Source organism: Spea bombifrons, chromosome 11, assembly GCF_027358695.1.
Source record: "Spea bombifrons isolate aSpeBom1 chromosome 11, aSpeBom1.2.pri, whole genome shotgun sequence".
Lineage (NCBI taxonomy): Eukaryota > Metazoa > Chordata > Amphibia > Anura > Pelobatidae > Spea > Spea bombifrons.
Window position 1 is genome coordinate 14,794,647 of NC_071097.1, and position 24,112 is coordinate 14,818,758.

The 24,112-nt window shown below is 39.8% G+C and overlaps 2 long non-coding RNA genes across 2 annotated transcripts; both read right to left on the minus strand.

The window, feature by feature from the left end:
- Positions 1 to 4,440: 4,440 nt before the first annotated feature.
- LOC128469134 (uncharacterized) lies at positions 4,441 to 5,387 on the minus strand. Its single transcript, XR_008345921.1, has 2 exons — positions 5,204 to 5,387; positions 4,441 to 4,702 (listed from the first exon to the last, which is right to left on the minus strand). It is a non-coding gene; the product is annotated as an uncharacterized LOC128469134 (long non-coding RNA).
- Positions 5,388 to 14,782: 9,395 nt separating this feature from the next.
- LOC128469316 (uncharacterized) lies at positions 14,783 to 15,634 on the minus strand. Its single transcript, XR_008345932.1, has 2 exons — positions 15,540 to 15,634; positions 14,783 to 15,044 (listed from the first exon to the last, which is right to left on the minus strand). It is a non-coding gene; the product is annotated as an uncharacterized LOC128469316 (long non-coding RNA).
- Between the last annotated feature and the right edge of the window lie 8,478 nt (positions 15,635 to 24,112).

Here is a 24,112-nt window from a genome sequence, read left to right on the forward strand (position 1 = left end):
TCTATACACAGAGACAAGTGGGGCAGATACATCCTGATCCTGGGGCTCCTTCAAAATAATCCTACAGCAATCCTGAATGTCTATGCTCCTTCTACGGCGGCTGCTGACTTCTATTCGCACATCACGGATCTCCTATTGCCATACCGCAAACACAATCTCATCGTTGGTGGGGACTTTAACACGCTCTGGGATGGCTATCTGGACAGGAAGAGTGACTCTCCTCTTTCCCATGCTCCGCCAAACTCTGGTCGCCTTAAGGACTTTGCCAAGACGGTGGCGCTGGTTGACGTTTGGCGACTGCTCCATCCTAAAGCCCTTGATTATTCTTTTTTTTCCCACCCCCATCGGACATATTCGAGGATAGATTACATTTTTGTTGGTCAACACATGGCTCGTTCCCTTCATGAGGCGCGGATCCATCCTATCATCTGGTCTGACCATGGTGCGGTTGAGTGTGTGCTGCAGCTCACGGATTGTCACGGAGGCGCAAGGCAGTGGCGGCTTGACGAGTTTTTGCTGACGGATCCGTCGTTAGTCTCTGAGATTACGAAGGACTTGTCGGAGTTTTTCGATTTTAATGAGACCCCGGGTGTTGATCCTCTTCTAGTCTGGCAGACACATAAAGCTTACATCAGAGGCTCCTTCCTCAAACTTAAAGCACGGCGCCGGAAACTGCGACAAGCTGAGATTGAGTCCCTCACGTCTCAGCTGGAAGCCCTGGAATCCCGTCACAAACAGCTGCTTGATAACTCGATACTGCATGATATAGTACGGACGAGGGGGGAGCTGAACCTTTTGTTGAGCCAAGATGTTCTATTTTCCCTGAACCTTACCAAACAAAAATTTTTCGACAAAGCGAACAAACCTGACGCCATGTTGGCTAGACGCCTGAGAGCTCAGCGGAAACTTCAGAACATTTCCAGAATTATTGATTCCCATAAGAAATGTTGGGTGCACCCGAAAGACATCGCTGACCAATTTGCCACCTATTATCAGGACTTATATGATGGCAATAAGGCTCCTCAAAATCTCCGGGATCACCGTCCTCTGCACTGCTTTTTGGACTCGGTGGCGCTACCACGTCTCTCGCCTGCTCAACTTGAGGCACTTAACGCTCCTATCTCGGAGAGGGAAGTCCAAGCACTGATCGCCACTCTCAAGTCCTCTAAGGCTCCTGGCCCCGATGGGCTCCCAGGTTCATACTATAAAAAGTTCCGGTCCCTGCTTACTCCTCGTCTGCTGGCTCTCTTTCAGCGTTTCCTCAGAGGTGAACCCCCATCAACTGAAATGTTGCGAGCTAAAATTGTGGTTATACATAAGGACGGTAAAGACCCCTCTGCATGTGGGAGTTATCGCCCCATCTCCCTCATTAATTCGGACATCAAACTCTATGCTAAATTACTTTCGTCCTGTCTAAGCTCGGTTATCTCCTCCCTAATCCACCCAGACCAAGTCGGTTTCATTCCAGGCAGAGAGGCCCCTGACAAATTGATTTGCTTGGGGCTGCCAAGGCCTCCACTCAAAGATCTATGCTGTTGGCGTTGGACGCCGAGAAAGCCTTCGACAGAATTGACTGGACGTATATGTGGGAGGTGATGCATCAATTTGGCTTTCAAGGCAGCTTTCTGGCTGGAGTCCGGGCACTCTACAGTTCTCCTACGGCGACGGTGGCCCTGATGGGTTGTGAGTCTTCAGTGCTGAATATCAAAAATGGCACGCGTCAGGGTTGCCCCTTGTCTCCGCTCCTGTTTGCCCTGTGCCTGGAACCTCTCGCGGCAGCTATTAGGGCCAGTCCAGATGTTCAAGGGATCATGGTCCACGGAGTCCAGTATAAATTAAGCTTGTTTGCCGACGACATTTTGCTCACGCTAACGAATCCCCAGATTTCACTCCCCAACCTTTTTCGCCTCCTGACGGACTTTTTCCGCATCTCCGGGTACAAGATAAATGACGCTAAATGTGAGGCGCTGGATGTCAATTTAGAGCCTTCTGTTCAACAGCTCATTGCTGCTAATTTTAAATTTGCCTGGCAGCCGTCCTCCATCACGTACCTGGGCATACGTTTGACCAAGGATTTTGGCACGTTGTATCATGACAACTACCCGCCTCTCTTGAGGACGCTGCGATCGGAGTTACGTGTGTGGTCCGGGTACAACATATCGTGGCTAGGGCGTATCTACGCCATCAAGATGAACTTATTACCCCGGCTTTTATATCTTTTTCGGGCGCTTCCCATTCCAGTTCTGAAGGATGAGATTGGGGCCTTTCAATCTGCTGTTTTCCAATTTGTTTAGGCCAATAGGAGGGCACGTGTCAACAGGTCTACTATGTTCAAACCTAAACACCTTGGAGGTCTAGCTGTTCCGGACTTCTTCCTCTACTATGTAGCGTCTCGAGTGTCGCAATTGGAGGCTTGGTCATTACCTGCAAACACCCTCCCGTGGGTAGATATAGAACGGTCGTACTTACCACATCAGCCCCTCGATCAGGTATTGTGGCAGGATAACCCGCTGGCACTCGGCTCTCCCACACCTGCAGTCTCTGGCGGACCTGGAGATTCCGTCTTCGCCTAGCGGGGCCTCTGTCCCCACTCACGCCGCTGTTGTCCAACCCCCTCTTCCCGGAGGGAATGCACCGGTTGTCGTTCCACTGGTGGTCGGAAGCTGGCTTATCTACTCTTGGAGACCTTGGGCGAGACGGTCGGATGCTTTCTTTTGCCACGCTCCGGGAATCCAAGCATATATTTCCTTATTGCGGAAACATTTCGCTATCTACAAATTCGTCATTTTATTCGTTCCCTGCTGGCTAAGGGCAGGATGTCAGCTCCCACAGTGTTTGAACGGCGCTTTATGGCTCGGAAACGACTTAAAGGATCGATTTCAGCGCTCTACTCCAGCTTGATCTCTGTTACCTCCGCCTCTCCTCCTTTATATCGTTCCCAGTGGCATGCTGACCTGCTTTCTACTTACCCTGACGACGTCTGGGACTCGGCGGCGACGACTTTGCACAAACTCACGGTCAACACGCTGGTTAAGGAAAGGGCTTATAAAGTCGTTGCGAGGTGGTACACTTATCCCGTGCAACTGTCCCGTATGGTTAGAGGTTCCAGTGATTGCTGCTTCAGAGGCTGCGGCAAACGAGGCACCTATTTTCATGCGTGGTGGGCGTGTGGAGTAGTCCAACCTATATGGTCTTCCTTTTCACTCCAGTTGTCGAGAGTGTTAGCCACCGATGTCCGCTTAACCCCTGAGGTGGCGCTTCTCTTGATGGATGTTCCGGGGGGCGCCTTGTCCGCTCCAAACCAGCAACTTATTCATAGGATCTGCGCTGCGATCAAACAAGCTATTGCTAGGAGGTGGAAGGGAGTCCCTCCGACCTTCGGCGAAATCCAGGCTAATATTTGGCATCTCATCTGTATGGAGAAGATCACCGCCAAGCTCTATGATAATATTACCAAGTTCGAGTCTATTTGGCAGCCTTGGCTCTCTACGTTTACGGCTTCTCGCCCGGTTCATGCAATACTTCGGTGGTAACCCGGCCTAGTCGGTTCTGCCTCTCTGCTCTCTCTCTGTTCTGTCTCTTTTGTCTCTTTCTTCTTTTTCTCTTCATCCTTCCCGCCCCTTTTTCCTTCCCCCTATCATGAGAAGTGTTTGACAGTAGGATGCTCGCCTTGCCTTACCATGTGTTGGCTCACTGCTTACACCCGGTACCCCCCGGGGTCTGGGAGTCGGTATCTGTATCCATTGATGCATTTATGTGGCTTTAATCTGCATTTGCCTGCGGTTTTGTAACATGGTAATGGTGCAGTGTTTATGCGTCTCTGATTTCTGCTCAGTACTGCTGTTAACACTTTGGTCTTGACATCTATTGCTTTTTTTTTATTCATGTTTAAATGCAAATAAAATACTTTAAACAAAAAAAATACATAGCATTAAAGGAGTCTTAAACTCATGTTCGCATTTTACTTCATTCTTTATAATATATTTTTATTTTATTAATGACAAAGAACGTTCACAAATTCGATGCGTTTTTCTATTAGGTGTCCAGTTTTAAACGGGACTGCCTAGTATTTGGGCATGGTGTCCAAGGAAAATGGTGGCATAAACTTTGCTGACAAGTGCAGTGTTTTAAAGGGAACATTTAGACTGAATAACAGTATACTGGCGTTTCATTTAACCCCTTGACGACAACTGATTAGTAAAATAACTAACAAAAATATTATGATCAGGTGTCAAAATTCCAAGTTGAAAAACTGCAATCCTCATGTCCCAAATGTTTCCTTTTAGTCCCCAACCTGATGGGTTCTCCATCAGATCGCAAAGCCTTCTTTGTTGTTCATCTGAGGTTGCATTTACCTCAGTTTTATACCTGCTAATCTTTCTATTTTACACAACTGTACATGGAACACACATGTCAATTTCCAATAGACAACACGCAGTCTCAAAACGTTTAATATTTTTATGATTTTATTATCAATGACTAGGTTATCACATATTCTTATAAGCTACAGAACTATTGCATGGTAGGGGGTACAATTTAGGTTTTGTGCTGTGCTCCACGTTTGTCTCTTCTAACTGGGCCACTTCTGCATTCATCTCCCACAGGCAATGATGACATAAGACAAATCTGTTGGACAGCTTCTTCTGTGGGAAGTTCTTAGGAAGCCAATGATTCTGTCTGTTCCACGGCAAGATCTGGTAATCTGGCAAAAATGCTTAGTGGTTAGTAAAAATTAAGTGTAAGAATTTGTGTATGTACAATGTGTTTTAATAACAGGTTTTAATGACATCTTAATGTTTTGGATTTTGTAATTTGTAATCTCTGTAACTGGTGTCTGAAAGGCCCAGTATGTGAAAGCAGAGTTGATATCAGGCTGTGATACTATGAAATAATTCAACTTAAGTCAAGTTACAAAGTGAGCAAATATTATACAGCAGTGTGGAATATGATACTACTATTTTAATTAATAATAATAATGAATAAGTAAAGGGCCAATCACACAAGACTGTATGACATTTACTGCGTATAGGGTGCCTTTTAAAATTGTTTTGTAGATATAAGAAAAGCTGTTTTATATATTTATAGAGTGGTCAGTTAAATGTACAATTACTGGATCATAATAATCTCAATCCAAACATTTAATAATCTCATGCAAGAAAGAAAAAATCAAACTGATATGTTTCATGTATGGAAGAGCACCTACTTTGAAACAGCCTGAGACTCCTTTATTGGGGTGAGCATCTTAGTCCCTTTCTCTGCCGCCGAGGTGGTAATTGCGGCTTGAAGGGCAAGTAGCAATGGCATCTGCAAGTAATAGAGAAAGATTTGAAATTCTAACAGTTAGATACCCAATTCACTTGATCTATCACAACTGTGTTCTAGGTTATTTTTTACCTGAGAGCATGAGTGTAAAATCGCTCCATCTTAATGAAAAACGTCAATAAGAGTACCACAATAATACCCCAATGATATTAGTGAGCATATGATGCCAGAGCCCTGACATCAAATGTGTAGATCAGGTTAAATATTTTATGCTCCACACCTGGTTTTAGAGAGATATACCTTTATGGGTACGTCCATGAGGTGGGTTCCATAAAATATAAGTATGAAAATAAACAATTGTAAAATTCAAGTAAATGTGTTGTGCTATTTAACTATTTCAAAAACATCTGTACTATAAATTAGGGTAATCTGACATTAGAGAGAGAACCCATGCATTGCACATACACAGCATACAAGATTTAACCCACAAATGACACGGGGGGCAACTGGGCATATGGTTGGAAAACAATATTTTTCAATATTATGTAAAATAAAAATCACACATTTTATATGGCAATTCTAATAAGGCCCAAAGTATATACAGTATATAACGTTATATCAACACATTACTCATATTCTAATTCCCTTCCCAGTGCTAATGATATGCTATCATACTGTAACGGCAGGTAAATCACCCTCATTATTCCAATGGTTATTCCAAAAGTTTTACATTCCAGGATTTAATGTTCTCTCCTCTAAATATGTCAAGCCTGTCACCTCGTCTCTTACCTGGCTGAAGGAGTCTGGGTGGGTTTTCCCTTGTTTTGTTGTTCATAGAGCCATTTTTTATATTTTTTTTTCATTACTTTATTTTTAGGTTTAATAAAGCATTGCATGAGGCAACAGAGTAAAATAAGAGCATAAATGAAGAATAAAATCCCCATTTTCACAGATTGCAAATAGAAATACTTGACCAGTCTCTATTCACTCGCAAGATATGGAATTGTGGCCAGGTGTCTGTATTTAAGCAGATAAGTGACATCACAGAAGGTGAAGCTATAACACAACAGAAGTAAAGGTTCTGTGTAACATTTATATTTTGATGTAATATGTACAGGGGAGGTAAAGTGACAGATTTGTTAATATCAAGGCTGCAAAAAATAATAAAAACAGCTAATGCTTATGTATGTACATATAGGTGGTGGTTAGTGAGGATACTTTATTTTCACAATGTTTTGGAGGAAGAGCTACCATCAGAAATATACCTGCAGCTTCTCTTCTAATGGATGCATATTTTACACTATAAAGTAACATAAAGGTCTAGCAAGAAAAACAATAAAATGATATTTTTAAAAAATATATTTGTTCTGTTATTAAATGATATTTATCAAGTGGATGAGTGGAACTGTCTCCCAGGTAGCGGCTGTGACAGTTAGGGAATTCACACAAGCATCGCATAGAAAAATGATTACTAGACTTCTGCGCTGGGAGAAAGTTCGTGTTTGCGTTGGGGGGGATTCCTTCTTATTCAATGTAATTCGTCGTACATTTTCGTTTTCGGAATTACCGTTTGTCCATCTGGGTGCCATGGAAACAAGAAATAAACATGCAGGAGCAGTTAAATTTAAGGACAACTGCAGTTGGGCTTGGGAGGTTTTCTTTAAATCGTTTAAACTGTCATAACCTCCGAGCTGCTGTAAAACTCATCTGCTCAGCTATTCACATGTAACAAAGTAACGCTGAACAAATTAGCATAAAACAGCAGCAGCAGGAGCCAGAGAATATGTGTGTTTGTATAACGTGTTTAACAGTAAAATATTCCTGCCCATATTTATAATATCAAATGAATAAAACAAGTCCTTTAGAAGCAACATGGGTGCAGGTGCATTTCTTTTCATTATGGGTGCAGTGGAAATTTATGTAGGTGCAAAGGGGGTACAAAGGGGATGCAAACTGGGTGAAAAGTGAATGCAATGGCAAATATTTATTTTCATTATGCGTGCAGTGGAAATTTGTGTGGGTGCAAAATGGGTGCGATGGCGAATCTTTTTTTTTATTATTTGTTCAGTGAGAATTTATTTGGGTGCAAAGTGGGTGCAATAGCCAAACATTTTTTTTTATTATGGGTACATTGGAAATTTCTACGGGTGCAAAGTGAGGACAAAGTGGATGCAATGGCAATGTATGTTTTTTTTTTTATTATGGCTACTGTGGAAATATGTGCATGTAAAATTGGAGCAATGACAAGCCATTTTGTGTCATTATGAGTGCAGTGGAAATTTATGTGAGTGCAAATTGGGTGCACTATGGGTGCAATAGCAAGTCATTACTTTCATTATGGGTGTGTGACATAGACCTGTACTCAAACTGAGTAGCGGCGCAGTAGAAATCCTCCTTGCCATGAATGCTCAGTTGCTCAAGGGTTAATCCTCTGTAACCAAGCACCAAGATTTAGTAAAAAAAGAACTCTCTTTACTGAGGACATCACAGATAATATTTCTACACAAAACAAAATAGGATTGGGAGTATAATCCCACCAACTACCAGACAGTCCGGCACCACAATAAAGATCTATGGCCAGCAATCCCCACCCAACAAACAGCCACTATTTCAGGATGATTCGGAGGGAGTGGCATCAATCCTAGGGTACCCTGGGCGTCAATCCCAGGGTACCAATTTAGACATCAGGGTCCGAGGATGTTATGGTCCAAAAAGCGCCGTGATCCGCCGTCTGAACCCTGAGCAACAGTCTCGGAAACTTTCCCTAGAATGGTCCGCACGGTTGCCAGGCCAGAGTTCCATAGGCTCGGTTGGGCCAACCCACGTCCTAAATATTGGTAATAAAACCAGTGTTACCAAACGAGGTCCCTCTTTTTAACCACCACTGGGCTGTTTTTTGGACAAAGATGTCTTCTGCTGGGCTGTTGAAAGTGGGGTCAAAGTTAACTCAGGCTGGGCTGTGTAGGGACAATGATGCCAATTCCTATGTGTGTAATCTGGGTGTTGGTCAGGTTCTTTGTTGGCAATGTGGACCACAGGGCTGGCCTTTGGCGTGTGCAACCTGTGATATATGCTGTACTGTAGGTTCTATATCTATACCTTTAATGCTGTTTTAATTTGAATTCCACTTGATCTATAGCTGCAAAGCCGGGTTTGTGTTGATCTATATTTGCTATGCTATGTTTCCATACATTATTTATGTATACATGCAAAAACAGGATTTGTATGTCTGATTCTGTTTATTTGATCTATACTTTCAATGCTGAGTTCGCATGTGAATCAACAATGTGCAATGCCAGTCAGCAGTTGCTAAGTGATAAGTAAGGTATTGTCATGTCTGAAAAGTGGATTCAAAATATAAATCTCTATATAAACCTCTTTATAAATCAATTATAAGACCACTCCTTGAATATGCTGAGCAATTTTGGGCACCTATTCTAAAAAAGGATATTATAGCAGTGGAAATAGTGCTGAGGCAGGCTACCAAATGAGTAAATGGAATGGAGTACTTTAGTTTAAACTGTTTAGTTTAGAAAAGCAGCGCCTCAGAGGGAATATGATAGCATTATCAGAGTCTGTACAGACGTTTCAACAGCAACTGAATGAAGACTTGCAAAAACATAATATTCAGGTATATAATTTTTAAATGATGGGAAAATAGCTTCTTGATCCAAGAGAGATCTGACTGTCATTCTGGGGTCAAGAAAGATTTCTTTTTTCCTAGTTTGTTGCAAAATTGGAAAGAGCTACATGAGCTGCAACAAATACTTAATGACATATATATAAACGCATTGTAACACATTGTAACCACATTACACTCTTGGTCCAAACCCAGGCCAACCACCCTAAAACCAGAATGTCCATTAACCACTGGTTCACCCTTTCTATTCATTAATATTTATATTTTTTTATATATAAAAAGGGTAACCTTAACCACAATAAAAGCCACGATAATTTAATACAAATCTCATCATAATAAACTTTTTTGCCTGCAAAGAAGCTCTTCCATCTTCTACCTTCGGCTCTCCTGCTATGCTGCTGATCACCAGACGCTCGTACGAGGTCAATGCAGACAGCTTTGCAATTTGCCTCAGGTATGCGCAGCACCTCCAAAACGGTGCTATTTATAGCACAAATTCCTGCCTTTTGGGCAGCGCGAGACACACGCGAGCACAAGGCGGGCAAAAAAACCCTGGGCAGTGCATTTTTTGTTCTTTTTTACACTGAACTTTTGACCCTAACCTGCCTTACCTGCCTGACCTTTATTTAACCCCTATCCCCACAACCACATGCAGCCCTGCCTTTCAGTTGAGCCAGAGCTATCCATACTGGATTTTTGCCTTCTTTTGGATCAACAGCAACACCAATTGACATACCGTATTTGCTTGATTATAAGACAAGGCTTTTTTGAGAGCAAATGCTCTGAAAAATACCCCTCATCTTATAATCACGGTCATCTTCTAATCAGACCTCAAATGAGGTCTGACTGTGAGACTAAGATCCAGATCCCCAGCAGTGCTGCAGGGGACCTGGATCCTCCTGTCTGGTAACTTCAGCTGCTGCCGCCACTTACACCGGGCGTCTATCACCGCGCACCGGCGAAAGTGCCGGCAGCAGTGGAGGTTGTCTATGCGCATCACGCATACCTTTCCCGGCTGCCAGAGAGGAGAATTCCCCACAGCGCTGCAGGGAATTCTCCTCTCTGCTAGCCGGCGAACGCCTGGTCGATGAACGCAGACAATCGCACTGTAAGTGTGTGTGTGTGTGGGGGGGGGTTTCTATGGGTGCCATAAGGCTTTTCTTGAGGCAGAGTGCACCATGAGAAGTGCCATTTAACCCCCTCTATGGTACCCCGCCTCCAAAAATTCCCGTTAACCCTATATATGCCACTCTGCCTCCAGAAATGCCTTATACCCCCTTATATGCCACTCTGTCCCATTATATGCCTCGTAACCCCCTAGATGCCACTCTGGCATTTCTGGAGGCAGGGTGGCATATAGGGAGTAAAAGGCATTTCTGGAGGCAGAGTGACATATATGGGGGGTAAAAGCAGGGAGGTAGAGTGGCAAGCCTGGGGGCAGATGTGCATAACTGGGGGGCAGGATGGCAAATAAAAACAATAACAATATTTTTCTCAATCATAGCTTTTAACCCCTTCGTGACAAAGGCTGATTTTACTTTTTGTACCCTTCGTGACAATGGCCGTTTTAACATTTCTGCACTACTCGTGTTTAGCTGTAATTTTCTTCTTTCCCGTTTACTGAACCCACACACATTAGATATTGTTTTTTTTTCAGGACAAGAAGGGCTCTCTTTTGTTTTGATTGTATCATATTATTTACTATTAAAAAAAAGTATAAAAAATGGTGAAAAATTTAGAAAAAAATGACTGTTTCTAACTTTTAGTTGAAAAATCTTTTACTCATCTGTAAAAGGTAATGAAAAAACCTGCTAAATAGATTCTACTATTTGTCCTGAGTTTGCTTTTTTCTACACATTATGGGGCAATATGTACAGGTAGCGTTTTGCTATTTCAAAGCCATTTTTTTCCAAATCTGGTAATTCTTCCCCCCATGTGCCATTTCGGGTATATTTGAAGCCAGCCAATGCAATTTACCCCATCAAGTCATATATTTTTGAAAACTAGACAGCCCAGGGTATTCCAAATGCTAGTATTTTAACCCTTTCCAATCACAAATTCTACCATCAGCCTTTTGCAAACTTTATAGTAGTAATTATTTTTTTTTTTTGCAATTTACCCCATCAAGTCATATATTTTTGAAAACTAGACAGCCCAGGGTATTCCAAATGCTAGTATTTTAACCCTTTCCAAGCACGAATTCTACCATCAGCCTTTTGCAAACTTTATAGTAGTAATTTTTTTGCATTTGTTTTTTCACACACATTTTACTTCAGGTATGAATAAACAGGTTCTGGTATATGTCACTATCATAAAACACCCCAATATGTGTTTAGCAACATCTCCTGAGTACAGCGATACCTCACATGAATGATTTTGCCTGGCTGTTTGGGGGCAAAAGGGCCACATTTGGGGCATGCGCATTTTTCAATGTTGAACTTTGGCATTTGGGGATCCACTGCCCATGCCCTATTTGGTACATCTTTGAGCCGGGCCATTTCAGTGTGCCCAATAAAGCCATATATTTTTGAAAACAAGACACCCCAGGGTATTTCATATGCTAGTATTTTAACTCTTTCCATGCACCATATCTACCACCAGTCTTTGTCAAACTTTGTGGTAGTCATTTTTTTGCATTTGTTTTGTCACGCACATTTTACTTCAGGTATGAATTAAAAGGTTCTCGTATATGTCACTATCACAAAACACCCCAATATGTGTTCAGCAACATCTCCTGAGTACAGCGATACCTCACATGAATGATTTCTCCTGGTTGTTTGGGGGCAAAAGGGCCACATTTGGGGCATGCGCATTTTTCAATGTTGAACTTTGGCATTTGGGGATCCACTGCCCATGCCCTATTTGGTACATCTTTGAGCCGGGCCATTTCAGTGTGCCCAACAAAACCATATATTTTTGAAAACTAGACACCCCAGGGTATTTTAAATGCTGGTATTTTAACTCTTTGCATGCACACATTTTACCACCAGAATTTTTTCAAAGTCTGCAGTAGTATTCTTTTGTGTGTATTTTTCCCCCACACACCTATGTTATGTATGAATTTACAGCTCCTGGTATATGCCGCTGTCACACGACACCCCAATATGTGTTCAGCAACATCTCCTGAGTACAGTGATACCCCACATGCATGGGTTTGTCATTTTTGGGGGGAACTAAAAGGCCACATTTGGTACGTGTGCATTTTTCGAATTGGAAATTAGATGTGTGGCCATCCTTCCCCCGTGTTAATTGGGACATTGTTGAACCCGGCCAATTCAATTTACCCCATCAAATCATACATTTTTTAGACACCCCATGGGCATTTAATATGCCAGTATTTTAACTCTTTCCATGCGAGAATTGTTTTAAGCTAATATGCTAATTTTAGGACTTGCTCACAAAAATATATTTTTTACATATATATTTTATTTTTTTTGCCTTTTTTTTAAAAAAAAATAACATTTTTTTCATCTTGAAGGTTTCCCACATCAGTGGGAAATTATTTTTATATTTTACTGTTTTTTTACTATTTTTTTCTAATTATTATTAATTTTTTTTTTTTTATTATTTATTTTTACTAATCACACTGTGATTAGAAAGCTGGGCTCCATTGACTTGCATGGTTGAATGCAGTACCTGTATTCAACCTGCAAGTGGAGCCAGAGTTCTCTAGAGGGTCTGGCGACCATCTAGCGAACTTTTTTCTACTTTATTGTTTTTTTTTCCCGGAGAGGTCACAGTCCATCCCGAGGTAAGTGTTTGGTGTCGCTGGATGCCTCCTGATCGAGGCATTCCAGCGACACCATTTAAGTTTAGGAGGCGATCGTGCCCGGACCGGCAATTGTCATCAAGGGGTTCAGAAATATGAAAAAATAGTTTATATGAATTCATATTTAATAGTAAAACTTTTTTCCTATAGGGTTGTCTTATATTCAGGATTTTTTCTTTTTTTCCTAAATGAATATTCAGATTTTGGGGGGTCGTCTTATAATCAGGGTCATCTTATAATCGAGGAAATACGTTATGCAAGAAAGGCTGAACATGATGGACGCATGTCTTTTTTCAGCCTATGTAACAATGTAACTATGATTCCAGCTGCAACATTCAGATGGCAGGGTTAGACTTTGGAGTAAACATCATGAAAGCATGGACCCATCCTGCCTTGTGTCATCTTTTAATATATATATATATATATATATATATATATATATATATATAATATATATATAGTGTATATGTAGCGTTTTATAATTGCCTCCCCACTTTGGTCCCTTGCACCCCTAAATATGACACATACAACAGGGAGGGAGGGATGAAAAAGGTAAAAGTGACCTTACTTTCACTGGCTGGTCCCTCTTCTCTGCACCCCACAACTCGATGGCCACAGCAATAGGAAAAAGCTTGAGTAAAGCCAAATTCTTGAAGATGTCAGATCCTAGCCATTCCATTGTCCACCGTTTGGCACACCTCTGGCCCTTAAAGTACACTCCCATACCCCGGGACCTAGCGGAAGTCATGTAGACAGCCTTTCCCGGCAACGACAGGCGCAACCTAAGCAAATAACCCGGCTTACAACCGTATAGGCAGAGGCCCTTCTTCCTCCGTTAGTCTGTCTCCTCCACTGAAAGGCAGGTGAACACCAGCTGCATCGGTTCTACCTGTTTGGAATAGTCAGGTCCAGGAGGCATGGGATGTGAAGGAGACACAGGAGGGGAAGACACCGGAGAAAGTGCCGGCAGCAGTGGAGGTTGTCTATGCGCATCGCGCATACCTTTCCCGGCTGTCAGAGAGGAGAATTCCCCACAGCGCTGCAGGGAATTCTCCTCTCTGCCAGCCGACGGACGTCTGGTCGATGAACGCAGACAATCGCCGTTACTGCTTTTACTTCCGCCGTAGCTCCTATGACGCAGCACCGGCATCACATGACCTTCCGGTGCTCATAGAAGTTCCGGTGGATTCTATGGGTGCCATAAGGCTTTTCTTGAGACAGAGTGCACCATGATATGCCATTTAACCCCCTGTATGGCACTCCGCCTCCAAAAATGCCCGTTAACCCCATATATGCCACATCTTTGCGGATGACGAAGAACAGGGTCAATATTTTGATGCTGAAGAACCTGAACTTTACTTTGCACATTCCATTTGAGATCGTCACTGAATGTTGCGGACTGAACATAGTTCATAGTAGATAGTTTGTTAAGATAGTTTGTTAAGATAGCATTAAAGGAGTCTTAAACTCATGTTCGCATTTTACTTCATTCTTTAAAATATATTTTTATTTTATTAATGACAAAGAACCACGGTTCACACATTCAATGCGTTTTTCTATTAGGTGTCCAGTTTTAAACGGGACTGCCTAGTATTTGGGCATGGTGTCCAAGGAAAACGGTGGCATAAACTTTGCTTACAGGTGCAGTGTTTTAAAGGGAACATTTAGACTGAATAACAGTATACTGGCGTTTCATTTAACCCCTTGACTGATTAGTAAAATAACTAACAAAAATATTTAATTTAAGATTATAAATAAGAGGAGGTAAAGTTCATTTTTATGAGCACTGTACTTTCACAAAAATCCTGACATAGAAAGAGTTTGGGGGCAGGATGATCAGGTGTCAAAATTCCAAGTTGAAAAACTGAAATCCTCATGTCCCAAATGTTTCCTTTTAGTCCCCAACCTGATGGGTTCTCCATCAGATCGCAAAGCCTTCTTTGTTGTTCATCTGAGGTTGCATTTACCTCATTTTTATACCTGCTAAAGAACAGATGATCATTGTTATGTCCTGATATGTAAAACAATACAATTCAAAGAGTGTAAACTTTCTGTTTTACACAACTGTACATGGAACACACATGTCAATTTCCAATAGACAACACGCAGTCTCAAAACGTTTAATATTTTTATGATTTTATTATCAATGACTAGGTTATCACATATTCTTATAAGCTACAGAACTATTGCATGGTAGGGGGTACAATTTAGGTTTTGTGCTGTGCTCCACGTTTGTCTCTTCTAACTGGGCCACTTCTGCATTCATCTCCCACAGGCAATGATGACATAAGACAAATTTGTTCGACAGCTTCTTCTGTGGGAAGTTCTTAGGAAGCCAATGATTCTCTCTGTTCCACGGCAAGATCTGGTAATCTGGCAAAAATGCTTAGTGGTTAGTAAATATTAAGCGTAAGAATTTGTGTATGAACAATGTGTTTTAATAACAGGTTTTAATGACATCTTAATGTTTTGGATTTTGTAATTTGTAATCTCTGTAACTGGTGTCTGAAAGGCCCAGTATGTGAAAGCAGAGTTGATATCAGGCTGTGATACTATGAAATAATTCAACTTAAGTCAAGTTACAAAGTGAGCAAATATTATACAGCAGTGTGGAATATGATACTACTATTTTAATTAATAATAATAATGAATAAGTACAGGGCCAATCACACAAGACTCTATGACATTTACTGCGTATAGGGTGCCTTTTAAAATTGTTTTGTAGATATAAGAAAAGCTGTTTTATATATTTATAGAGTGGTCAGTTAAATGTACAATTACTGGATCATAATAATCTCAATCCAAACACTTAATAATCTCATGCAAGAAAGAAAAAATCAAAAAGATATGTTTCATATAAGCACCTACTTTGAAACAGTCTGAGACTCCTTTATTGGGGTGAGCATCTTAGTCCCTTTCTCTGCCGCCGAGGTGGTAATTGCGGCTTGAAGGGCAAGTAGCAATGGCATCTGCAAGTAATAGAGAAAGATTTCAAATTCTAACAGTTAGATACCCAATTCACTTGATCTATCACAACTGTGTTCTAGGTTATTTTTTACCTGAGAGCATGAGTGTAAAATCGCTCCATCTTAATGAAAAACGTCAATAAGAGTACCACAATAATACCCCAATGATATTAGTGAGCATATGATGCCAGAGCCCTGACATCAAATGTGTAGATCAGGTTAAATATTTTATGCTGCACACCTGGTTTTAGAGAGATATACCTTTATGGGTACGTCCATGAGGTGGGTTCCATAAAATATAAGTATGAAAATAAACAATTGTAAAATTCAAGTAAATGTGTTGTGCTATTTAACTATTTCAAAAACATCTTCTTTAAAATCTGTACTATAAATTAGGGTAATTTGACATTAGAGAGAGAACCCATGCATTGCACATACACAGCATACAAGATTTAACCCACAAATGACACGGGGGGCAACTGGGCATATGGTTGGAAAACAATATTTTTCAATATTATGTAAAATAAAAATCACACATTTTATATGGCAATTCTAATAAGGCCCAAAGTATATACAGTATATATATATATATATATATATATATATATATATATATATATATATATATATATATATACATACTTTTGTATATTCTTGTGTTTTCTGTAATTGTCCTTTATGTACAGCCGTTATATAACTTTATATCAACACATTACTCATATTCTAATTCCCTTCCCAGTGCTAATGATATGCTATCATACTGTAACGGCAGGTAAATCACTCTCATTATTCCAATGGTTATTCCAAAAGCTTTACATTCCAGGATTTAATGTTCTCTCCTCTAAATATGTCAAGCCTGTCACCTCGTCTCTTACCTGGCTGAAGGAGTCTGAGTGGGTTTTCCCTTGGTTTGTTGTTCATAGAGCCATTTTTTATATTTTTTTTTCATTACTTTATTTTTAGGTTTAATAAAGCATTGCATGAGGCAACAGAGTAAAATAAGAGCATAAATGAAGAATAAAATCCCCATTTTCACTGATTGCAAATAGAAATAGTTGACCAGTCTCTATTCACTCGCAAGATATGGAATTGTGGCCAGGTGCCTGTAGCAGATAAGTGACATCACAGAAGGTGAAGCTATAACGCAACAGAAGTAAAGGTTCTGTGTAACATTTATATTTTGATGTAATATGTACAGGGGAGGTAAAGTGACAGATTTGTTAATATCAAGAAAAATAAAAAAACAGCTAATGCTTATGTATGTACATATAGGTGGTGGTTAGTGAGGATACTTTATTTTCACAATGTTTGGGAGGAAGAGCTACCATCAGAAATATACCTGCAGCTTCTCTTCTAATGGATGCATATTTTACACTATAAAGTAACATAAAGGTCTAGCAAGAAAAACAATAAAATGATATTTTTAACCCCTTAAGGACCGGGCTCATTTTTCGTTTTCTACCCTGTGGGACCGAGGCTGTTTTGACACTTTTGTGGTGCTTGTGTTCAGGTGTAATTTTCTCCTCACCCATTTAGTGTACCCACATAAGTTATATATTGTTTTTTTCAGGACAAGATGGGCTTTCTTCAGATACCATTATTTTGATCGTATCATCTTATTTACTATAAAAAAAATAAAAAAAACATGGTGAAAAATTGAAAAAAAAGACATTTTATGACTTTTATTTGAAAAATCTTTTACTCACCTAAAAAAAGCAAGTAAAAAAACTAGCTAAATAGATTCTACTACTTGTCCTGAGTTTAGAGATACCCAATGTTTTTATGTTTTTTTGCTGTTTTTTGTAAGTTATAGGGCAATAAGTACAAGCAGCGTTTTTATTTCCAAATCTTTTTTAACAAATCTGGTCAGTCTGCCTACATCTCCTCTTTGGAACATCTTTGAAGCCGGTTAACTCAATTTAACCCATTCAAACCATATATTTTTGAAAACTAGACACCCCAGGGTATTCCAAATGCTGTTATTTTAACCCTTTCCATGCACCAATTATACAACTACACTTTGTCAAACTTTGTAATAGTATTTTTTTTTATTTTTTTTTCCACACAAATTGTACTTTAGTTATAGATATACAGGTTCTGGTATATGTCACTATCAAACAACACCCCAATGTGTGTTCAGGAACATCTCCTGAGTACAGCGATACCCCACATGCATGGGTTTGTCAGATTGTTTGGCTGGTAAAAGGCTACTTTTGGGGCATGCGTAATTCAGGTGGTCATTTGGTCATTCTGCCTCCATCTCCTCTTTGGAATATCTTTGAAGCCGGTTAACTCAATTTAACCCATTCAAACCATATATTTTGGAAAACTAGACACCCCAGGGTATTCCGAATGCTGTTATTTTAACCCTTTCCATGCACCAATTATAGAACTACACTTTGTCAAACTTTGTAATAGTAATTTTTTTTCACACAAATTGTACTTTAGTTATAGATATACAGGTTCTGGTATATGTCACTGTCAAACAACCCCCCAATATGTGTTCAGGAACATCTCCTGAGTGCAGTGATACCCGACATGCATGGGTTTGTCGGGTTGTTTCAGATTTAAAATGCCACATTTGGGAAGTGAGCTTTTTTTCTCCATTTTGGTCAGTCTGTACCTATGCCCTATCTGTGAGCTAGGCCACTCCAATTTACCCCACCAGCCATTTTTTTATATATTAGACACCCCTTGGGTATTTGAAGTGCTTTTATTTTAACTCTTTGAGATTTTTGAGAAATTTTAGCACTTGCTCAAAATAATAAACTTTATTTTTTTATTTTTTTTATTTTTTTTAATACTTTTTTTATATTTTTTTTTACACATTTTGCTGGTACTGGATGGTTCATCTAGTGACATCACTGCATAATTATTTTTAAATGTTAGCACATTTTTTTTTTTTCCATTTTTTTTTTTTTTGGAATATTTTACTAATCACATAGTGATTAGAAAGCTGGGCTCCATTGACTTGCATGGTTGAATGCAGTACCTGTATTCAACCAGCAAGTGGAGCCAGTTCTCTAGAGGGTCTGGAGACCATCTAGCAAACTTTTTCTTGTTTGTTTTTTTTTACAGAGCGGCGGCCATCTTACTTGATGGCGAAGATCACCGGCAGCTGCGGCTGTGACCGCTCTCCGGAGCGGTCACAGCCCACCTAAAGGTAAGTGTTTGGTGTCGCTGGATGCCTCCTGATCGAGGCATTCCAGCGACACCATTTAAGTTTAGGAGGCGATCATTGATCGCCTCCTAAACGCTTTTAAAACGGGCGTCCGCCGCCATACAATGTATGGCGGCTGTTGACGCCCCGGGGAGGGGCCAGACATGGCCCCCGATGCCGATCTCGGCCTTGCTGAATGCCTCGACATCGAGGCATTGCAGCAAGGCCGTTTAAGCGAAGAAAGTGATCCTTGATCACTTTCTAAGCTTATTTAACTTTTTGACGGTTCAGGACCGTCAAAGGTCATTTAGTGACCTTCTTGTCATGACGGTCCTGAACCGGCAAAGGTCGCGAAGGGGTTAAAAAATATATTTGTTCTGTTATTAAATGATATTTATCAAGTGGATGAGTGGAACTGTCTCCCAGGTAGAGGCTGTGACAGTTAGGGAATTCACACAAGCATCGCATAGAAAAATGATTACCAGACTTGTGCGCTGAGAGAAAGTTCGTGTTTGCGTTGGGGGGGATTCCTTCTTATTCAATGTAATTCGTCGTACATTTTCGTTTTCGGAATTACCGTTTGTCCATCTGGGTGCCATGGAAACAAGAAATAAACATGCAGGAGCAGTTAAATTTAAGGACAACTGCAGTTGGGCTTGGGAGGTTTTCTTTAAATCGTTTAAACTGTCATAACCTCCGAGCTGCTGTAAAACTCATCTGCTCAGCTATTCACATGTAACAAAGTAACGCTGAACAAATTAGCATAAAGCAGCAGCAGCAGGAGCCAGAGAATATGTGTGTTTGTATAACGTGTTTAACAGTAAAATATTCCTGCCCATATTTATAATATCAAATGAATAAAACAAGTCCTTTAGAAGCAACATGGGTGCAGGTGCATTTCTTTTCATTATGTGTGCAGTGGAAATTTATGTAGGTGCAAAGGGGGTACAAAGGGGATGCAAACTGGGTGAAAAGTGAGTGCAATGGCAAATATTTATTTTCATTATGCGTGCAGTGGAAATTTGTGTGGGTGCAAAATGGGTGCGATGGCGAATCTTTTTTTTATTATTTGTTCAGTGAGAATTTATTTGGGTGCAAAGTGGGTGCAATAGCCAAACATTTTTTTTTATTATGGGTACATTGGAAATTTCTACGGGTGCAAAGTGAGGACAAAGTGGATGCAATGGCAATTTATGTTTTTTTTTTATTATGGCTACTGTGGAAATATGTGCATGTAAAATTGGAGCAATGACAAGCCATTTTGTGTCATTATGAGTGCAGTGGAAATTTATGTGAGTGCAAATTGGGTGCACTATGGGTGCAATAGCAAGTCATTACTTTCATTATGGGTGTGTGACAGAGACCTGTACTCAAACTGAGTAGCGGCGCAGTAGAAATCCTCCTTGCCATGAATGCTCAGTTGCTCAACAGGGGGAGAGATTAAATAAAAGATATTCACATCAGGTAGGGAATAGGTCAACATATCGGGACTATGCTCATAACACTGAATATCAGGATAAGCTTGAAACCAGGGATAGACCTAATACTCTCTTTAGAAGATACAACAACCACCAAACCCCCATAGAAAAGACAACTCATTTTTTAGATCAGGGCAAGGAGTGGAAGGATCGCTGGCATACAGGGATACATGCCACCCCTTCCAAAAGACAGAGAAGTATAGAAAGAGTAAAGAGAGGAGGAAGACAAGAGACTAATGAGGTAGGAATATTTAATCTAAGCTCAAAGGAACTAACAAGCGAACAGATTAGTGTCCTAAATAAAGGATTAAAATATGCCCCCACATTGAAATTAGATAATTTTAATATTTTTATTGACATTAATAAATTCTTACGTAATTTATGTTTAAAAAAACATTATGCAAAGAATGTTTTTAAGAATACCCCTTCGGTCCAGGAATCAAAGTATATTCATACGGGTTTAAAAGAAAAGTCCACTTTTTTTCCAAGATCACAAAAATCACCAGCAATGGATATGTTTTTGGTTATGGTAATGGACGACGTCAACAAATTGGAACATAAGTTTATATATAAATACAATTTAACGAAAAAGGAACAAATGGCACTAAAGGAATTACAAAGTGACGATACAATAATCATAAAACCAGCAGATAAGGGAGGGGGCATAGTTATCCTCTCTAAAGATGAATATGTGAAGGAGGCACTGCGACAGTTAACAGACAATGAGACCTATGTTAAACTAAATAAAGACCCCACAAATGAATATAAAAAGCTTTTAATTCGTCTATTAGAGAAGGGTTATGCTAAGGGTATCTTGAATAAGAAGGAATATGACTACTTGTCTATCACTTATCCTAGAATCCCAGTTTTTTATTTACTGCCGAAAATCCACAAAAACATTCAGAACCCTCCAGGCAGACCGATAGTGTCAGGTATAGGATCTTTAACATCAAGACTATCAGAATATATAGACCACTTACTACAATCTACAGTAGTTTTGCAGAAATCTTACCTGAAAGATACAGGGGACATCTTACGGATTTTGAACGAAATAGAATGGCAATCCAACTACATCCTAGTAACGTGTGACGTAACTAGCTTATATACTACTATAGATCACGCTAAAGGATGTGAAGCAGTCGGAAAGATTTTGGAGAAGGAGTCTGCATTTCAACAAGAACAAATAGATTTTATCATTGATGGGATCAGGTTCGTTCTGGAACATAATTATTTTTGGTTCCAGGATGATTTTTATCTCCAAATTAGAGGGACGGCTATGGGTACCAAATTTGCCCCGAGCTATGCCAATTTATTTATGACAGCTTGGGAAGAGACCTATATGTATGCGGGTAATGAGCTTGGGGCAAATTTGGTGACCTATAAGCGCTATATTGATGACCTGTTTTTTATTTGGAGTGGGACGATTGACGAATTAAATATTTTTTTGGCTAGACTAAATGACAATCAATATGGGGTTCAATTGTCCTCTACATATAGCGAAGAGAAGGTGGATTTTTTAGATTTGAGCATTTATGTAGAGAATTTTAGATTGAAAACTAGAACATTTTTTAAACAAGTAGACGTTAATAGCTACATTTTTTCAGATAGCTGTCACTACACCCCTTGGCTTAAGAATATCCCTAAAAGTCAATTCACAAGAATAAGAAGGAACTGTACGGATCAAGAACAGTACATTACACAAGCCACAATAGTTAGGGATTCTTTTATTGAGAAGAAATATGATCCACAACATCTGAATCATGTAATGAATGAGGTGGCCATAAGAGAACAAAAAGATATCCTATACCCCACATATAAAAGGAAAAGCCAACAAATGTCAAATAAGGTGCCTCTTATTTTGGATTATAACGGAGCAGGGGGGAAATTAAAGAAAATCATCAAACGACATTGGAACCTGCTACAAAAAGATCATGATTTAAGAGGTATATTAGAGGAACACCCTATTATAGTATTCAGGGGAGCACCTAAAATAAAGGATAAATTGGTGAAGAGTTACTTTAAGGAGAAAAAACAAATAGTTAATAAAGATAATTTTTTAACTAGCATTAATGGTTTTTTCAAATGTGGACTTTGTTTGGCCTGCAGAACTGCAAAGAAGGGCAACAATAAGATAACCGAGTTTAAATCAAATAGCACAAACTATAAATATAATATTAAAAAACAAATTACTTGTCACTCTAAAAACGTGATATATTTACTGAGTTGTCCCTGTGGGCTACAATATGTGGGGCGCACGACGAGAGCCCTACACACTATAGTAGAAGAACATCAGAGAAACATCAGAAATGGATACGATAAACATAGTGTTCCTATTAACTTTTTAACCCACCATAACCAAGATCCAAAAGATCTTGAATTTATTGGCATAACACAGGTTGGTAAATTTTGGAGAGGGGAGGATTTTATTAAGAAGTTGGGACAGCAGGAGATGGAATGGATGTTTAGACTTAAGACCTTGACTCCTAATGGGTTAAACAGTGATTTTGAATTGTGTAACTTTTTGTAATATGTATTCTTATCTATTTATTTATATTTATTCAGAACATTGTGGAGTTGAGAGGTGGAATTTTTGAATATCGATAGTCGGATTTCCATATGTATTTTTAAATATTTTATATTTTATAAACATAAGTATATTTGTATCTATTTTATATTTATTCTATGATTCCTGAGAACCCTGCATATATAACTATATGGATTAATCTATGTGGGGGTTTTATATGCATTTATTGTATGTCATTTTTATATGGATTTTTAAGAGAATTTGTATATGCATATAGGACATATACATAGGGGTTAAATTAAAGGAACCATAGTGAATACTCACCTGAAACAAATTATTGGCATCAGCTGTTTGATTTCCTCAGCGGCCCTACACCAATTCGGATAGACCGGCTGCTTTTTATATATGAACCTTTTGGATACTGTGTGTGGGAACTCTCGCTGGAAGGGTATTTTTGTACATATTATTTTTGTGTTGCACATATAATTTACTCACTTATTATTTGGGTGCGCAGACACTTGTGTGGTTTTGATTGTATTTAATTTGGAACATTTTGGGGAGTTTGTTCCTGTGTTTTTGCAGCACCACTTCACCAGAAGGTGTAACATTTATATTTAATTAGAATATTGCGCTTCACTTTTTTTGTATTTTCAGTTGCTCAAGGGTTAATCCTCTGTAACCAAGCACCAAGATTTAGTAAAAAAAGAACTCTCTTTACTGAGGACATCACAGATAATATTTCTACACAAAACAAAATAGGATTGGGAGTATAATCCCACCAACTACCAGACAGTCCGGCACCACAATAAAGATCTATGGCCAGCAATCCCCACCCAACAAACAGCCACTATTTCAGGATGATTCGGAGGCAGTGGCATCAATCCTAGGGTACCCTGGGCGTCAATCCCAGGGTACCAATTTAGACATCAGGGTCCGAGGATGTTATGGTCCAAAAAGCGCCGGAGTTCCATAGGCTCGGTTGGGCCAACCCAGGTCCTAAATATTGGTAATAAAACCAGTGTTACCAAACGAGGTCCCTCTTTTTAACCACCACTGGGCTGTTTTTTGGACAAAGATGTCTTCTGCTGGGCTGTTGAAAGTGGGGTCAAAGTTAACTCAGGCTGGGCTGTGTAGGGACAATGATGTCCCTATTATCACACAAGTCCTATGTGTGTAATCTGGGTGCTGGTCAGGTTCTTTGTTGGCAATGTGGACCACAGGGCTGGCCTTTGGCGTGTGCAAACTGTGATATATGCTGTACTGTAGGGTTTATATCTATACCTTTAATGCTGTTTTAATTTGAATTCCACTTG